Raw genomic sequence first — 19,614 nt, 5'->3', positions numbered from 1 at the left:
ACCACTCTCAATTGGCTTGCGGAAAAGGGTGTGAATTTCGTTGAGAAAAATATCAATCCACCAAATTGCCCTCAGCTTCGACCTATCGAACGTTACTGGGCAATCGTGAAGACGGTCTTCAAGAAGACTGGTAAGGCAGCTGGGAACATGCAGAAGTTCAAAAAAATTTGGGCTCAAGCGTCCAAAAAATGCGATACAACACTTGTCCGGAACTTGATGAAGAGCGTTCGATCAATAGATCGAAAATTCGTGAAGGAATAACTTAAATTTCATCCGGTTTTCATTATGCTCAAGTTTAACCTCGTACAACTAAGGATCAATTTTTAGTTTGTATAAAATACCGTTTTTGTCACAATTTGAAAGAAAAGCTTATTTTCGATACACTCCTTACATAAAATGCTAGCTAGAAAAAGGTCGAGTCAAATTGAAAAGACAACCGAATATTCACAAGTGTTCAAACGAATCCCGTGTACATATTAAATGAATAACAATTGAACTGAAAACAAATTTCTCCGATACAACCAATGAATATAAAATCGATCCCCAGGCTGCCATTAAACATGAATCAAAAGAAAGAATTTTTCTTACACCAATTTTACCAATCCAGATTCGAATCCGGTTATGCAAAAAAAAGGAAAAACAATAACAAACCGTACCCAAAAAGCTCCCTAGTTCAAATCAAATCCAAAAAAAAACCGAACAGCAACTGCGAAACAACTTCAGCAAACACACTTACGTGATGTTAAAATGATATAATCGAAAAGGGGACCGCCGATTCGAGGCACGGTCGAGAACCACGCGCGTGTCCTGGTGGCCAGGTGAACTCCGCAAAGCAGTTGACCGTCGTCGTTCGGTGATAAAATTTTACTGCCACTTTCGTTTTTCGTTTTGACCACCCGAAGAAAGCTCCCGGGAAACCATGCACCAACACACACACACACACGCACACACCACGCTGCCCCAAGAGGGCGGATGCGGGAGGGGGCGGGAAACCAATTAGGCCACTCTTGTGCCTGCCGGGACCTTCACTTGATTTGGTTTTCCTTGGATATTCAGCTTCCAATTTATTAACCCTGATCACGTAATAGCACTTTCTTTGCCGGACCGCACAAACTACCGCATGCACTAATATTTCTTCCGCTTGGATTTTTCTTCGTCAATTGAGCACCGACACCAAAGGACTATTCTCGAGGAGTGGTGCGGCGGTAGGGAACACAATTTTCTGCGGGTTTCCGATGACAGCTTCGAAATGAAATTCCGATTCGCAGATAAGTCGGCTGTATGCAATTTGCAAACCACTTTTTTGGTCCTGCAGAACCGGACGCTTACGCTCTACAGCTTTTATATATTATGCAACTTTTAGCACTTCGGTTTTCACCAAACACATAAACACACTCACATTACGCTTCGATAATGCATACGTTCTTCTTGTACACTTCTTAGAAATCAATATTGACCAGTTTGCTGCCAAGATTGGTCATCAAACAGAACTGACAGCAACACTTCAGTTGTATTAATTCTCTTTTAACCATTACGAGTTTTTATTCTTTTTCTTCTCAAAACACTCACAAACACGTCGATTTATATTGTTTTTAAAGGTTTAAAATGCTATGTCACCACTGTTTCCATTACCAGATAGCGGAATTCCTTTCACGGATTCCAACAGCTTGATTATGATGTTATTGTTAAATTGGATTAATGGCGCTGTCGAAGGAAGAACAGGTCGTTATCAGTTTGTTCACGAAGGTGCTACCAGTTGGGAGTTGAGTCGAATGTTGCACAATGCTAAAATAGTTGTTTGAGGTGTTTATGCGAATCATTTCGAATCTTGAATAAGTTTGAAGTTTCTGACAACAAAAAAATGGTAGGTTCGGAAAAAGCACGTTAGATAGGCGCCGCAAGGCGACACTCTGTGATCACTGATATTTTCTCTTTTTATCGCAAATATTTACTAAGATGTTCCAAGGTTTATTTTCTTTTTGAATATTCAATTTGTTTCTTAGCCGTCTTTCTTGGAAAACTACTGAATATGTGATTCGTAATTATTCGTCACAAACATGAGAAAAGAAAAATTGAGAAACTTTTTTTTCCATTGTGTTCAAAATGGTGTCATATCATAGTTATTTTTCAGGAAACATGCCGACAACGAAAATTCTTGTAGTGATACTGCCAATGATTCCGCATCTTCAACCAAACGTCTACCAATGACAGTCGATAGACCAAGCAAAAAGGGGCCAAAGTTAAACTAAACTGCCCCCGGCAACACTCAACCAAATATATAAGTGTTTTGCAAATAGCATTAACTTTACGTCTGCTTAGCGGTTCAAGTTGAACTGTTTAAGTTTGCAATAAGCAGTTCAATTTGAACTGCTCTGCACTGACGAGTCTAAGACGAAACGTAAAGAAAAGTAAAAACGGTTATGTGCCCTAAGCACAAACATAGGCTAACCCCTAAATGACCATACCTGCATCGGCCAGAATAAGCCGAAAACAACGTTTTCGTTCGGCACGTCAGGAAAGACGTGGTACTTCGGTACCAAATATATAAGTGTTTTGCAAATAGCATTAACTTTACGTCTGCTTAGCGGTTCAAGTTGAACTGTTTAAGTTTGCAATAAGCAGTTCAATTTGAACTGCTCTGCACTGACGAGTCTAAGACGAAACGTAAAGAAAAGTAAAAACGGTTATGTGCCCTAAGCACAAACATAGGCTAACCCCTAAATGAACACTCAACCGATAATTAACCACGGCAAAAATTTCCGAATAGTTTAATATAAGAAAACATTTGTGAGCTATGGGGCGGTGAAGACAAAATTGAAAATGCAAACAGTGAACGAATCGACCTTCAACCGTCGTTAGAAGCTATTGAAGACGTCCTTTTACTTGAAAAGGAAAAGACAGTAAAACTAAACAAACCTTTTTTTTATTTTACTCCGTTTTGGTTATAAACCAGAAACACAGTGAATATATGTCATCTGTCTGTAGCCAGCAATGTTGCAAATTTTAGTTTCTGACATTGCACGAGACAAAAAATTCCCGGTTTTCAGAATAGACTTGAATCGCCTATGATCAGTATTTTTTTTTTTTTGAATATTTCAAGAAATCCCATATCCACAAGAACATCGAGAGTTGAGTATTTTTTGGGTATCTCGGTTTAGAAATAGGAAATATTTATTATGCCAAGTTCACATAACAATGGGAAGAAGTCGTTCTTGGTTTTTTTATATAGATAAGTTATGCAATCACTGCGAAAATCGATTTTTTTTTAGAGATGGCTGAACCGATTTTTTTTTGTGGTCCCATTCGCTTTTCATCCGGATCCGACTTCCGGTTGTGAAAAGGGTGAACAGGTGGAGATCTGCAGAGTGAAAATATAAGCTCTAATCTTGATTAGAAACTGTTTCTTCGGTTCGACAGCCTCCTTGTATCGATTATATGATTTTGAGCACTGTTTTGTTAATTTCGCTCCCAGAATTCAATATAGAATTATCAACGAAACGCTGTATTAAGTATGAGGATTTGCTTAATAGAAGATTTATACTTCATGCTCTCTTCAATATTTCTGTTAAGTGCAGCTTTTACCCCAAATTAGATTATTGTTAGTGTTTTCTAGGTGGCCAGAAATACCATCAGTCATTTAAAGGCCAAATAATTAAGAATTAAATTTAAAGCCTTATAACTAAAATTGAAATTGTTATTTTCCGAGCTATTCAGTATTTTGTAAGACTACCTCTAAATAGGTCTTATTAAGGCTATCTGGAAAATCAGTAGTTCTCAAGACTCTTAGGATTCAAACTAGGAGTGTATTCTAGAGATGGGCAAAACCGTTCATTACAAAGAATCGCTCAAAACTTAAAAGTTACTACTACCGAAAGAATTAGTTCTATTGAACCGTTCCTTCGTTCTTCTTTTTTATATGTCATTTATTTTATCCCGGTTTTCAACCTTTTTGGTTTCGTTCTTCTGAAACTTTGTACGTTTCTTCGAAAATAATATGAGAGCTACAGATTACAGATTCAAGTATAGTGAGTACTTTTTGCATATATTTCTACCAACAATCATTCTCTTTATATATGTTATCAAAGGTCACGAATGTGTGTAACTTCTACCAGATTTCACAAACCTGCAATCATTCGACTTTTTTTTCATTTCTATATAGAGAACTATCATTCTTAAATAAATAACTAAAATTCACTCTCTCTCTCTTGGAGGAGAAATAACTCGTTGAGCTGTTCGTGAACGGATTGCCCATCTCTCAAGTATTCCTATACTATTTTAAACTAGTATAGTCTAAAAACAATTATACCTAAGGTCAGAAATGAACAAGAAACAATTCTCCTCCCGATTCCATCTAACAACATATACAATATTCTTTCAAAATCGAATTTCAGCGAAACAGAACAAAATCCTTCTAGAATTCTTAAAATGGACTCTTGTCGCTCTGGAAAAACAACAACAATCTATACCTCTGGTGACTGAGATGATCCAAGTTTGATTCTTCGTCGACATCAACACGCGCATACCAAGGTTGCAACACAAGTATTGTCTCAAGATGACATTATTGAGACAAATTATGATGAAATTAGGACAATTATTAGCCCACTCAAAAATATGAAGGCTCCTAGAAATTTTTCATAATTTTATTAAACACGTTAACTGATATTTCATTTGCAATCATATTATGCAAACTTATTCTGAAATTTAACAGAAATCCAGCAAAAGCAGAATAAATGCTTTCTGATCCACTAAAAATCGCTGCCAAACCCTTACAATTGTTTTCATTGTTCGATTTCACTATTCTTTACGTCTTCGACTCGTCAGTGCAGAGCAGTTCAAATTGAACTGCTTACTGCAAAAACTTAAATAATTCAATTTGAACCGCTAAGCAGACGTAAAGCCATGATTTACACAGTACCAATTTCGTTAAGTTGTTGTTCCACCAGGAAGAAAACGTTTAGAAGGAGTCCTTCCTGGTTTAGTACAAATACAGAGATCACAAATATAGAATCATTAGATGTAGTGTCACATAGTATTATAAATAAATTCCGACGAAAATCGATACAACCTTCAATTGAACAGATTCGCTCTCTGTATTATAAGTTCCTTTTCCCCATTCCGCACAAGTAGGTTAATAATTTTCCCTACAAAAAAATCACAGAATTGCGGAAGCAAATGATGCCCTAATAGTAATAACTAAATCAAGTGTATTATATGACTACTAGGTCACCACTTGTGGCTAAACACCCAACTTAAATCTTAACCATTTAAATTTTACTCATATTGCAATAAATACAGGGTGGCAAGTGAGTTGCCGATTTCATTTTCCCGGTTTGCAAAATGAAATTTTCCGATTTTTGGAATAGCCTCAAACAGCCTCTTTTTAGCTTTTTTTCTTAAATATCCCAATAATTCAAGCTTTGAACAGATATCCCATGTCCAATAAAGAATATTATAAAAGACCTGCTAATTGAGTATTGAAGTTCATTTGCGGATATCTCGATGCATAAATAGTAAATATTCATTATTACTAGTGCATATAAGAAAAGCATACAGGTTTTGGTTGCACGTAACGATTTCAAACAAGGAAAATAAATCAATAAGAAACTTCAAAACATTTTATACAGAGCTTCCTTCGTTCTTCCCGAAAGTGCAAGTGAAACTCTCAGTATGGCGGTAAAATTATAAACGGCATTATGGCACAGCGAACCTAAAATAATATCGGCCATGGTACAACAAATTGCCATACGGACATACGCTGTTACAACCATAGTAATTCGCTTGCTAACATGTCTAATGAACAGATTGTCATGATCTGATTGTAGTGGAAGCAATAAAACCAACTATTAACAATATTCTATCAGACAAAAAAAAATTAAATTCTCATATTATAAAATTTAATACAAAATCATCAGATGTACATATACATATACCTGAGATTTAGTAAAACCGTTCGGCTGCCACGACTGGCTCTTCTGAAACACCAACTTTTGTTCTATTGTATTTGTTGGTCAGTAAACAATAGATGTTTACGATTACGATGCGTTGATGAGCAAATAAATCACATGATACCTGTAAAACACACAAGATATCGATCTTTTTTTTTCGAATAGGATTCTAAGTGCTAGGCATCATCTCTCGTGGAGTAATCAGAAAGTGCGAGTTCTTCATGATGATATCTTCGCTGATGTTCAGTCAGTTTTATTTCCAAATAGCCCAACTAATTTATCTCCTATGAGAAATCCTTCTACAATTGACCTGATTCTTGCAGATCAATGTAATACTTGTAGTGAACTGATTTTGATTCAGATCATATACCAATAACATTCAGGGTTTCAAATTAAGCAATGATTCTTTCAATTAGTTTTATACATTACCACCTTAGAGCCAATCGGCTAGGATACAGGGGTCATATCAAAAGCAATGTGAATCATGAAATTTTGTTAAAAATTTTCCCGATGTAACCTTGAGACTTTGCCATCAATTTTACAAGTGTGTTGATTAATTATTCTAAAACTGAATCCAACATAAGCATTCAAATTCTTATTTTTTAAAATGTTCATTGTTCTGTTATGGTAACAAGTAAGGAAGCTCTGATGCTTCCTGATTAATTTAAAATTGCTGTTAAACCCTTAAAAATCGTTGGACGAGATATGGGGTGTTAGCCCCATTTCCAATGGAATGTTCAACACCGAACCTGTATGGGACAATAAGTTGTTTCAGCCCTTCTACTGAAAGCCCCTAGCTCAAACGCAAAGTTGGTTTTGTCTTCTACTTTTCACTTGTTGAAAAAAAAAATCATGATGCTAACAACGGTTACTTACAATCAAGCTAGTAATATTTTCCCGGATTTTTACCAAAAATTCCCGACTTTTTCCCGGTTTGTCCCGGTGAAACCAAATTCCCGAGTTTTCCCGATTTTTCCGATACTCATGGTCACTTGCCATTCTGTAAATAATATTTCAACAAAGAAAAAGCTACCCAGTGTAACCCCGGTCTCCCCTACTTCGCAACTCTTCAGGAAAACAATATTTCCGGATTTATGGAAAAATTATAGTCTTCCAGAAATTCCTGAATTAATATCTAATTAACTGTTAGACTTGAAAAAAATCATGGTATTGACTCATTGAATTCCTGGAGTTTATATTGTGAGAGCATTTGGTTTGAAGGAAATTGGTAATTTCTTAAACACTAATTGCGATATCTTTTTTTATCGATCTACATGTTCTCTGCCTCGATAATCTTTTTTCTCTCAAAAATTGTGACTAGTAAGACTGGTTATTGATTACTTTATAAAAATAAATAGGACCAAATAATCAGGGCAATTTCACAAAATATCACAATTTTTTTGAATATATTTGAGTGATATGAAAATTCCGTTTTTTTTAGTGGTTATAATAGTTGAAGACAGTTACAATCATTTTAGTTATGAAAATGAATGGGTTATCACTTTGAATTCGAAGGTAATGCAGAATTTTTAATATATGAATTGAAAGGTCTTATAGCGTCATACAATTTTCTTAAATTTAATTTGGATCCGACTCCCGGTTTCGGAATCACAAGTAAATATGTACAAACTTGTTAAAAAATGGCCACTCAAGTTTCTCGGAAATTTCTTAAATCCTAATTAGGAAGCAAATAATCAATAAATTTGACTAACCCCTAAATGATCAAGCCTGCATCGGCCAGAAATAGTCGAAAACACGTTTTCGTTCGGCACGTCAGAAAAGACATTGCACATCGTTGCAAAACAAAAAGTGTTCTCTAAGTAGCAGAAACTTTACGTCTGCTTAGCGGTTCAAATTGAACTGCCGAGTTTAGCACTAAGCAGTTCAATTCGAACTGCTCTGCACTGATCAGTCTAAGACGAAACGTAAAAATAATAACAACGGTTATGTGCCCTAGCACAAAATTTGGCTAACCCCTAAATGAGCAAATAAGGAGCCTTAAAATTCCACTTAGTCCCCGATAAGTTCATCCAGATCCGACTTCCGGTTCCGGTATTACAGTGCAATTAGTGTAAATTTTTACATTTTTATAAAACTTGCTGATAAATTCATCTAGTTGATAGATCTTATAAGTTAGTAAATATGTAAAACTACATTGGGAGTACTAGTCCTCGGTGTCCGCTTCCGAAAGCACCGATAATAGTGAATGAAATCTCCAAAAACGGAACTCACTCCGATTTCCCAGTAACGGTTAAGCCGATTTTCACGAATCATGTTTCAAATTAAAGCTCTCATTGTCTTTAAATATACTGTGCAATTTCATCCTGATCCGACTTCCGGTTCCGAAATTATAGGGCGTTGAGTGTCAAAACATTCGACAAATCGACATTCAAAATGACGATGCAAAACTGGTACGCGTCGGTACGTGCGGCTTTTCTCCGTTGTTCAATTTCGTACAGCGTTCAGGGTTGCCACATTTAAATTTATATTTTTCAGTGGTCAAACAGTTTAGAACGAGACTCACTCAATTTTCTCAGAGATGATATGATCAATTTCCACAAAAAAGGTTCGAATAAAAGTTCCTATAGTCTCACAGGAACGATAGGGTAAAAAGTGTTTAATCATTTAGTGGGACGATGCAAAATAAAGAAAAATTCTTCTTCTCATTGACATAACAGTTCACAAATTGAAAAGGTTACGTTAGTTTATACCCAAAGAAAGTTTGTTATTTTAATCAAGATTGAGAAAAAAATTTCTTCACAGAATCTTCTAGAGATATTTTTTAAAGTATACGTAAAATGAGAAGAGCATCATTACACCACTAGGTGGATTAAAATAGGTTCTTTAATAGATTTGAGTGATATGAAAGTTTCGGTTTTTCAATGGTTGTTACTGAAGACAGTTACAATCTTTAGAGTTATAAAAATGAATAGGTTCGTCACTTTGAATTCGAAGGTATCAGGTGTACAACTTTGCTTCCGCCGTTTTCCGATAGGTGGCTGTACCGGCTGAGGCTGGTTAAAATACATAGATGACAATGACTTTAAAGTGAGTGTGTACAGTGCCCAACGAATTGTCATCGCCGTTTCAGTGACAGTTGTTTTTGTTTTCGAATTATTCACGCTCGAAAATGTCTCGCCATTTGGGGAAGTTTTACTTTTCTTTTACAATTCGAAAAAAAAATGCAACTGAAGCACATCGAATGCTTTCAGAAACTTACGGTAATGCTGCTCTGAGTAAAAGAACGTGTCGGGAGTGGTTTCAACGTTTTAAAAATGGTGATTTCGTTGTCGAAGACAAACATGATGGTGGAAGAGAAAAAACCTTCAAAGATGAATAACAATTTACTACGAGCTCTTAAAACCGGGTGAAACCATCACAGGAGATCGCTACCGAACGCAACTGATGCGCCTTAGTCGCGCGCTAAAAGAAAAGCGGCCACAGTATCAAGAGCGACATGGCAAAGTCATCCTCCAACATGACAATGCTCGGCCTCACGTCGCAAAAGTGGTCAAAAAATACCTGGAAACGCTGAAATGGGAAGTCTTGCCCCACACGCCGTATTCCCCAGATGTTGCCCCTTCTGGCTTCTACCTATTCCGTTCGATGGCACACGGCCTGGCAGATCAACATTTTCAATCCTTCGAAGAGTTGGAAAAATGGATTGCTTCATGGATAGCGTCAAAAAAGGACTCCTTTTTTCGAGCCGGGATCCGAAAATTGCCGGAAAGATGGGAGAAAGTTGTCGCTAGCGACGGATAATACTTTGAATAATACATCTGTAAGCACTTTTTCGCAATAAAGCTTTAAATTTTGGAAAAAACGGCGGAAGCAAAGTTATAAACCTACTAATTCAGAATTTCCACGTCACAGTCGAATGAATTATGTCGCCAAAAATAGAACCGTACTAAAAACAAATCGAGCCAAAACTTTATGCTAAAGAGAATTGTATTCAATCTTTCATTCACTCAGAAAGAACTGTATTGACTGTAATTTTGTCTAAGTTTGATTCCAAGCGTCATTTCATCGTGCTTCGTTCAAAACCGTGAATAGTGACGATCTACGACTCGTTTGATTGGAATTACGATAAGATATCTAAAATAGGAACGAATTTTTGAATTTCAAAAGCAAAAATTTTAAAATAAAAGTTAGTATAACTCGGAAAGTAACCATCTGATCTAAAGCCAACAAGAATAGCGTATGTACTTCCTGGAAGACATTTCATTTGTAAGTAGGTTATTAAAAATGGGTCCAGTCTTCTCTGAGATTCACACCTCTTTATTTAGTACAGCACTGACAGTCAATTCCACAAAATTTCACAGAATCGATTGGTATATGACACTCGGGCTCGGAAAAGTTTTCTAAACTTTATTCGAATGCTATAGCTATTTTTTATATTTATTTATTTCATGTTAATTTTTTCAACTGCCATCAGTTTTGATAGTATTTTAAGCAAATCGATTTCTACGATCAAACTTTCGATCCAGTCGAAAACCTTCGACTATTTGGGAAACTTTATGAAACAAAAAACTTCAAACCGATTCACCCTATCCTGTGTCGTGCTTCGTTTATTTTCTGTAGCGCAAATTAGAAAAAAAAAATTGTTGAGTAATGTGCGGTCTATTTTTCCCCCAAATGATTGCACCACGGTTACTGTTATTTTTTATTTTTTTTGTTTAGTTTCATTTCAAAACATCGCGCGTTCATTTGATCGCGGCAGCAAACCGATTCGGCCGCACACGAAAAAAAAACCACACAGATCAGCAGCAAAGTTTCCGCTGTTATTCTGTTTCCAATCGGCGGAACTCACGCTGCTGCTCAATCATTCGCTGCCGTGGCTTTCTGATTCGATCAGAAATTTGCCTGCCGGTCCCCTTGCCCCATCACACACACACACGCATACACACCGAGACCGGACCATAGACCGGCTACTCTTGGCATGGCCTGTCTGCCTGCTGTATGTGCGTATCTTCCAACGATTCATGCTTTCACTTCTTCTGAATTCCGTGCTCACTTATCACGCTCATACTTCGTGGCATTGGCCACCACCATTTACGCATGTAGCACTCTTCTGATACCGGACCAAAGCGGATTCGCGAAAATTCGCGAAAAAATCATCGCTTCTCAAGGCCCACAATTGCCCAAAATCTACGGCCACCACCGACCGACACGACGACGATGGGCGAGCTATCGATGCGCATACAGCGGCAGCGGTCAGAGCAGCACAAGTGATTGAAGGAAGAAGAAGAAAAAAACCAAACGATGTGTATGTGTGCGTGTGCGTGTGTACCCGCGCGAACCGCTCAATTACATTCCGCACTTGAGAACGACTATTCGACTACGACGACGACGGCGGCGACTTTTGCTTGCGAAACACTACCCCACCGCGGGGGAATTGTCCGTGGGCTAATATTTCACCACCTTTCACAATCCCCGTGTGTCTCTCAACCACTCTGTGTGTATCGCACCTTACCACAGGAGCCCGCTACAGACGACAATCAGGCGAACAGGGGCGCGCACACGTGGAATCACTCTATGGTGATCACTGTTTTCTTTTTTTTTTTTTTTTGTTTCTGCAACTGCTGCTACTGTTGTTGTTGCTTGCTTTCTTACTTAACGAACACCGACGACCAGATCACCTCGCACCGGCTGGCGAATGGTGAAGAACGACCGTAATAACACAAGAAAAACAGCAATAATAGAAATAAGATTATTAATCGTAACAATAATAATAATATTAATAAGAATAATAATAACAACAGCAGGATATCCGGAAAGTGAGTAGAAAACGGACGCGCGAACGGAGGCGCACCGCGCGAAAGAAATACGTTCACTTCAGTCGGAGAGACGGTAACTAACTAAAACAAGAACTAAATTTATTATGAATTAGAGGGGTCCGGGAGATTTTCGTGGCCACCGTCGTCGCGCTGATCACAATTCGCCAGTCTGAAAGAGCGAGAGAGAAAGAGAGAGAGAGCATACCGGCTCGGGTTTCGGCCCAGAGAGAACGATCGGTTTCGCTCTTGTCATATGATGGGGCTGCGGCCATGCCCCGATTGCAGCCGCGCGAGAGTGAATTCATTGATTAACCGGAGAGGCGCGTTCTGCCCCTTGCGCTCTGTTTGCTCGTGATGATCGCTCCGGATCCAGATTCAGCCCGAGGAGGAAAATCGTAAAAAAGGCCGAACACACAACCACCCAACGGAATGAACGTTAAGGCAATCAAAACAAACGGCGCGCATCTACGCGCTCTGTCCGGTGTGTGCATCGGTATGTGTTGATTTTCCACGAATCGATGACTACGCGAAACCGCGCACTAGTGTGTAAATACGTTCCCGTGAGTTTCGTAGTGGAATAGTATGCGCCAGCGCCGTACGGTCCATACAATGTGAAATATTTTCCCGCTGCCGGTCGTCGTCGTCGTCTCCTGTTTCCACTCGGCCAGAGAGAAAGAGTGAAAGAGAGAGAGTGAGAGAGGGGGGGTTCGAGATGCGTGTGTCTGACGACGACGACGACGACGACGACGGTCCGACGGTGTGCGCGGTGACAGGTTTGCACTATGAGTCGTGTGGAGAATGTGGTAATAAAAACAAACTACGTAATACCTACATGGTCGAGCTCGCCGATACGACGATGGTTTAGATTCGCCGGAGAGGACGACGAGTGACGACAGTTTCGTTTTTGCGCTCTAGCGCTCGTAGAGTCGTGCAAAACTGTGCGGTACCGTGCGAGATTTTTCCGGAACGGAGAGTGCTCTCGTTTCGGTTTCGAATCAAAACCGAAGTTGATTGTCCCGAGTGGCGGAATATATTCGAAGATTCGAGATGTCTCCCGTGCGAAATCTTCCAAAGATAAATATATATAGGGCATTCCACGCAAAATCAGCCACCCAAAAATTTTTTTTTTCTTCTAACTATTTTTTCGGTAAAGAACTCGAAAATATTCGACACGTATATTTTTATTCCAATATGGTGCGTGTAATTTTCAAGATATAATTTTTTAAGTTGCGCGTTTTCAAAAAAAGGAGTCTTTATTCAACAGCTTTTATACTGTAAAATCCAATAAAGATACAAAAATTCGTCCAAGACATGAAATGTGCGTCTTTTTCTTAGCTTTCAAATAAGCGATTCCATAAAACAACCTTTAAAGTTAGTTTCATGAAAACAAATTAAAAAATTCAAACTTGGGCCTAATTTTTTTTTCTTTTTTTAGTTGAAAAAAGAAGCCTCAGGGATTTAACTCCATCTTGGCAAAGTTTCAGAGTGGAAAGATTAATACTTTCGGAGCAGTGAATTTTTCAATCACGACCCGCACGCGCGAAGTGTACCGCAGCGCAACTCACTCGAATACGTGCTTAACTTGTCGACACATGTCGCGCCACTGATCGAATCCTAGCTTTGACAGTTTATTGTTAGCAACGTTTCAGTTAGGATCGCGGTGTGAAAATGAATTCAAAAATAAAAAAAAAATTCGTTGCATCGAGTTTCTTCTTGCCTTGTTGAAAAATTCGATTTTTTCTGTTAGTAAATGATGTTTTGTGTGCATCGTGTTGAATTGTTTGACTTTAATTATTATTTCAAAAAAAAATGGAAAAATTTTTGTTGATGCCAAATGCCTTAGAAATGTATGAAACGTCGAGATCTGGTGTAATCTGAACATAGTTTTTAAATCGATAATTTTCTACGTGTCAGAGAGTGACTTAAAAAAATCCGGGATAACACCAGATCTCTTAATTTTTATGCATTTCTAAGACAAAACAAGAAAACCACGCAACTAGGGAAATCCGGGTGAAAAAAATCGCGTAACTTCCACGTCAAAAAGCCACGCAATAAGAAACCGCATAAAAAAGAACCCAGTGTACGTCGAACATGGTCTAAATCCTAGCCGCCTCACAAAAAAGGCTGCAGGTGATTATAAATATACTCTCCTACCCAGTGCTTGAGCGAAAGAATAGGTATAGAGTGAGAAGACTAGTGTTTGTTGTCTGATGAACAGAGAAGATGGTTGGTTATGAGATACCGGTCGTGAGGCGGCTAAGATTTAGACCATGTTCGATGTACGCTTTACCATACCCAGTCGTGTGTTAGAGCTGTGCCTATCACAAGGCTCAGGGTGGAGAAATGGTAGCGCGTATGCACGAAATGCATAAAAACACAGGTATGAGTCCTGTCTCTAAGCGTATCTTTTACCAAAAAATCATCTTTACTGTGAGTTTCTCATTCGTTTGGATTCTCCAATTTATGTTACCACTCAGTGATTGCAAAAAACGGACTGTTTTCTTGCACTTAATCATCAAATCCGTTTCAAATGTATCCGAATTATAAAATGAACCTATAAACCGGAAGTCGCCGCCATCTTGGATTTCGAAACGTACCCAAACATAATTTTCCGGTTCCTACTAATCAATTCCGTTCCAAGAATAAACATATTGTAAGAGTTTTCAAGGATTTTCGATAAACCGAAAGTCGCACATCTTGGATTTCGAAACATCGCTTCCCTGTACATTAAATATGTTCCAAAAATATCCATATTGTAAGTGTATTCAATGAATATCAATGAACCGGAAGTCAGTTCGTGCTCGCATCGCATCCGACGCAGTCCAAAATTTCTTACGGTCGCGACGACAGAAACAAAGACAATAAAGTGCAGTGAACAATAGAGTGTACGAAATGGGCAAATACGATTTAACAAAGCCTGAAACTTGGCCTACAAGGCCAAATTCAATTTGTATTGATTTCAAGCGCTGCAAAGTTAGACCTGCAGCAACCGAAATTGAAACCTTGCTTAAGGAACGAATGCATCTAAACGTTAATGATGTTAGTGAGATTCAATTCAACAAGGCGTCGATTTGTGTGTACATTATGTTTAAACGTGAAAAAGATGCAATTGCATTTGCTTCGGTTAATAACGGGGTGCACAGTATTGATCATGACAATGTTGAATATAAAATCCCTGTGTACATGGTGAACAATGCCATAGAAGTACGCGTGCATGACCTTCTCCCGCAGACCAGCCAGGGTTAGTTGTATGTCGCAGTACGGTGAAGTTCTTTCCATCGAAAAGGAAGTATGGCGGAATTTTTTCCCGGGTATCCGGAATGGCGTGAGAGTGGTACGTATGCAACTACGTAAAGCAATTCCATCTTACATCATTTGTGGTCAAGACGGGATACATCCGTGTAAAACGTTGATTACGTATGAAAATCAATTGGTTACATGTCAGTTTTGTGAACAACCTGCACACTACGGCAAACCTTGCACTGAAACTGCGAAAACAAACAAAACAAACAAAAACAAGGACAACCGCTCAACAACGGCAAATGCAATTGCATTTGCTTCGGTTAATAACGGGGTGCACAGTATTGATCATGACAATGTTGAATATAAAATCCCTGTGTACATGGTGAACAATGCCATAGAAGTACGCGTGCATGACCTTCTCCCGCAGACCAGCCAGGGTTAGTTGTATGTCGCAGTACGGTGAAGTTCTTTCCATCGAAAAGGAAGTATGGCGGAATTTTTTCCCGGGTATCCGGAATGGCGTGAGAGTGGTACGTATGCAACTACGTAAAGCAATTCCATCTTACATCATTTGTGGTCAAGACGGGATACATCCGTGTAAAACGTTGATTACGTATGAAAATCAATTGGTTACATGTCAGTTTTGTGAACAACCTGCACACTACGGCAAACCTTGCACTGAAACTGCGAAAACAAACAAAACAAACAAAAACAAGGACAACCGCTCAACAACGGAAACTAGTGAATGCAGTGCTCCTGTTTCAAAAACACCTTCACCATCTAACCAATTATCAACTGCAATCAATGTACAAAGCGCATCTACGGCATCTGCAAATGAACCCAAAACGGCGATCAACAACGAAATCAAGGAAACGGAAACCGCTCACAACTCCAACGATATAGCAATGGATGATACGAGCAACGGACAAAACGACCTCCAATCTTCGCTAGAAGGAAATGGAAGCTCCTCTCCCCCTAGAAGAAGGGTGACAACGAGATCCAACAATAAAAAAATAATTTTAAGTAACAAAAACATGGATAAATCGGCCACGTAAAGCTATACGCAAATTGGCCTGAATAAAAATTGTTAAAAAAAAAATGAACCGGAAGTTGCCATCTTGGATTTTGGAACGACCCTAAACATTGTTTTCCGACACGTATACATCAAATCCGTTCCGAAAATAGCCATATTTTAAGGGGTTTCAAGGAATATCAGTAAACCGGAAGTCGCCATCTAGGATTTCCAAAATACCTCAAACATCATTTTCCGGAATTTACTCTTTAAATCCGTTCCAAAAATACTCATATTGTAAGGGTTTTCAAGGAATATCAATAGACCGGAAGTTGTTATTTTGGATTGGGAACGATCTCAAACACCAAATCTGTTCCAAAAATATTCATATTGTAAGTGTACTCAAAGAATATCAATAAACTGGAAGGTGCCATCTTAGATTTTGGAATGAACCAAAACATTGTTTTCCGTCACCATTTAATCAAATCCGTTCCGAAAATACTCATATTTTAAGGGTTTTCAAGCAATATCAATAAACCGGAAGTCGTCATCTTGGATTTCCAAAATACCTCAAACATCTTTTTCTGGAATCTACTCTTTAAACCCGTTCCAAAAATACTCATACTGTAGTAGTTTCCATGGAATATAAATGAACAAGAAATCGTTTTCATTGTGCTCAAAAACCTCATTTTACGAAGAAATAATGAAATTTACACGACATGTAAATCAATAGTCACATGGAATAATTTCGACATGGGTTGAATCGTATATTTGATTGAAAACCATCATGGATGCAAAACTAAATTGAATTGCATTGAATTTCCAATGAATAGAACTGTATCTTTCAATTAACGCCTAGTTTTGCCTGGACTAAATAATATTGAAACGTACAGAAATGTAAATTTATTTTATGTTTATTTGCCTGCTCCAAATATTTAATTAATTTTTTTATTTTGCAGCAGGGAAAAGCCCAAAGGAGATGAAATTTAGCAATCTCTCTCTCTCCAGCAGGCATAAAACCTCCTCATCATCATGTATCAACAGATTATAATGATCCAACAGATACATTTGGACTTAACACTAACCATTAAAAATAAACTCAATATATGCATGAAAGTAGATGTAAATTCACAGAATATTTTTATCTGTGTAGGTTCGTAAAAAAATTTACCTTATTTGGGATTGGGTTCGTAAAAAGAGTTACGTAAAAAGAGGTAACGTAAAAAAAGTGTTCGTGAACGGAGGTTTACCGACATTCATTACAAACATTACAAACCACCAACTTATAACTCAAACCCGACGAATTACGTCGACGAATTGAGATGTACATATTTCAATGTGGAACACCTTTTTGTTTTCTATATAGGGGTGCAAATTAGAAACTCAAGAAAAATACCACGTAGAAATGTGGTCAGGTTTTGAACAATTACAGCTCAGTCAATTTGGTATCAATTATTAATATTATGTCACCATTTGATTTGATTTAATATTTCTACGTATTGATTTGAATGTTCATAGCCATGCATTTTTAATTGGGTATCATTGAAATGTTGATTAGTAGCGAGCAGTGTCCTATTTGTCTGCAAAAAATCTCCGGCATACCGGATTTCCCTGCCATAGTCAACGGTTTTGAAGGAGTAAGCGATATATCAAAGGGATTGGTCAATCGATGCAAAAGTGAATCTGTTGGAAGCACGCGAAGCTATAAATATAAGCAAAATATAGCTAACGTTTCAGTCCTACGCGTAGCATGCTAGAGGTCGGTTGTTGCTAGACAGCAAGACAAAAAGTGCCATAAAACGATTTGAAGCTTTAATTGGTATGCCTTGATCTTGTGTCATGTAAGATCGGATGAAATTCCATGTTATGTCGTTCGGCCTGAGAAATTGAAAATCTGCAGTCAGCAAGCATGCCTTGCTGACAGTAATTTCTCTATTAAGTATGTCACGCATAACTGACTTGGCGAGTAAAAAAAAGTCTGTAAATTTAGACCGAAAGTCTGCGAAAAACTCGATTTCCTAAAGTATGCACAACAAAAAATGTCTACAGCACTATATCCGAAATCTGCAGATTTACAGACAAATCTGCAGATCTGGCATCTCTGCAACTACCCCAGGGTAAATTTTGAGTGAATAAGATTAGTTTCTAATTTATATAAGATGAACTCGATTGATAATGAGAAAAAGTTTATCGCTTCAACCGGAAGCGCAGAATGGTAGTAATGGTAGTAAAACGCTATAAAAACAACTGCTTGCATACAAAACTTGAACACAAGCTTGGCGAAGAGAAGCTTAAAACTCGATGAACATTAAGGAGTGTATCGAAAAGTTGTTAGCAACATTGATTATTGAATAAAAAAGCAAAAAAACATATTTCGACATCAGTTTTCGATATATTGTAGAAAAATTACATTTTTCTGCATTTCACTGATTATATTGAAGAAAATCCTAGTTTTTGTGTTAGTTTTAGTCTTGGTGTAGGTTTCGTCGTCGATCAGGATGCATCCGTCTTTATTCTGTAGAATCCGGTTATACAGTTTTCGCGCTCTTGTTTTTCCCCGAACTTGCTGTACCAGGGACTTTATCGGCACCTTCTGTTTCTTGTACGTTTTCAGGAAGTTCCGAACTTTGATCCGTTGAATCATCCCGATGCTGGTGTTGAACTGCTTGGCCAAAACCCGCGTCGACGCCGATGGGTTTTTCCTGATGTACTCAACCACTTTTAAATCACGGCCGGGCTGGCTGGGACCCGTTTTCCTACCGGATCGGGGCAAATCCTTCATGGAAAGGGTCTTACCGAACTTCTCGATGATATTTTAGACACTGGTGTGCACTTTCACCCGTTTTGAAATTTCGTTGTACGTGACAAAACTTTTTGAGCACCAAGTGGGCAGAATTTTCTTTCGTGTTTCCGGATCAATTCGACTCATCATTGAAACGATAAACCGTACCGAAACCAATCGATTGCGCAGCTATTATTGACATGTAAACAAACATGTCACCGCAAAACACGCTGCAAAAAATTAAGCCATTTCAGAGTAATAACTGTTTGAGTGTTGCTAACTACTTATCGATACACTCCTTAGAATAGGTCCCAAGTGCAAATGACAGTTTCTCTTGGTTTACTTTCTCTTTCAATTCTTACGGTGAATTCCAGTAATTTCCAACAAATTCTACAGTTTGTATCGAAAGTTGATGGTTTTTGCTATCGTCCTATGTGAAGTGTTAGATGGGAGAGTTGCTGATTGAGCCGTAATACTCGAAAGAGAAAGTAAACAAAGAGAAACTCTCATTTACACTTAGGACCTTTTCTCGTGTTTGTCTTCAAATATCGATATCCGTATCGCAAGCATGTACCAACATATAATTGCATACATTTGGGCTATTGATGTAATTTCGTCGGCTATAAAACATATACAAATCACAACAAATAGAGTCTAGATTCTGGGTTCGCGTGTTTGGTGTTGGTTCCTAATAAAGATCAATCTAAGCAGACTCTCGTGCAGTTGCGGATTAAAAAGTGTGACGATAATTGAAAATGTCGATCATTAGAAATTTTGATTGCCTTGAAGTTCCACATCAATGGCTCGAACAACCCCATGGGGCTGATCAGTGTAGTTTTTCGTTAAGTTCACAAA

General features: G+C 38.2%; 1 protein-coding gene across 16 annotated transcripts in view; it reads right to left on the bottom strand.

The window, feature by feature from the left end:
- The window catches only part of LOC131427345 (insulin receptor substrate 1), a 632,725-nt gene that overhangs the window by 533,249 nt on the left and 79,862 nt on the right, over window positions 1-19,614 (bottom strand). The window contains exons 1-2 of one of the 16 annotated variants that reach the window (XM_058590448.1): window positions 10,756-12,174; window positions 737-1,704 (exon numbers count right to left, since the gene is read on the bottom strand). The exons of 11 other annotated variants lie outside the window; for them this stretch is intronic. The gene's annotated coding sequence lies outside the window, so the exon portion shown is untranslated. Of the gene's footprint in view, window positions 1-736; window positions 1,705-10,755; window positions 12,175-19,614 lie in introns of those variants that run through there. 4 more of the 16 variants (XM_058590445.1, XM_058590447.1, XM_058590450.1 and 1 more) reach the window with 4 other exon arrangements.

Source organism: Malaya genurostris, chromosome 2 (assembly GCF_030247185.1).
Source record: "Malaya genurostris strain Urasoe2022 chromosome 2, Malgen_1.1, whole genome shotgun sequence".
NCBI classification, from domain to species: Eukaryota; Metazoa; Arthropoda; class Insecta; order Diptera; family Culicidae; genus Malaya; species Malaya genurostris.
This window is presented reverse-complemented; position numbering and strand designations above follow the sequence as displayed.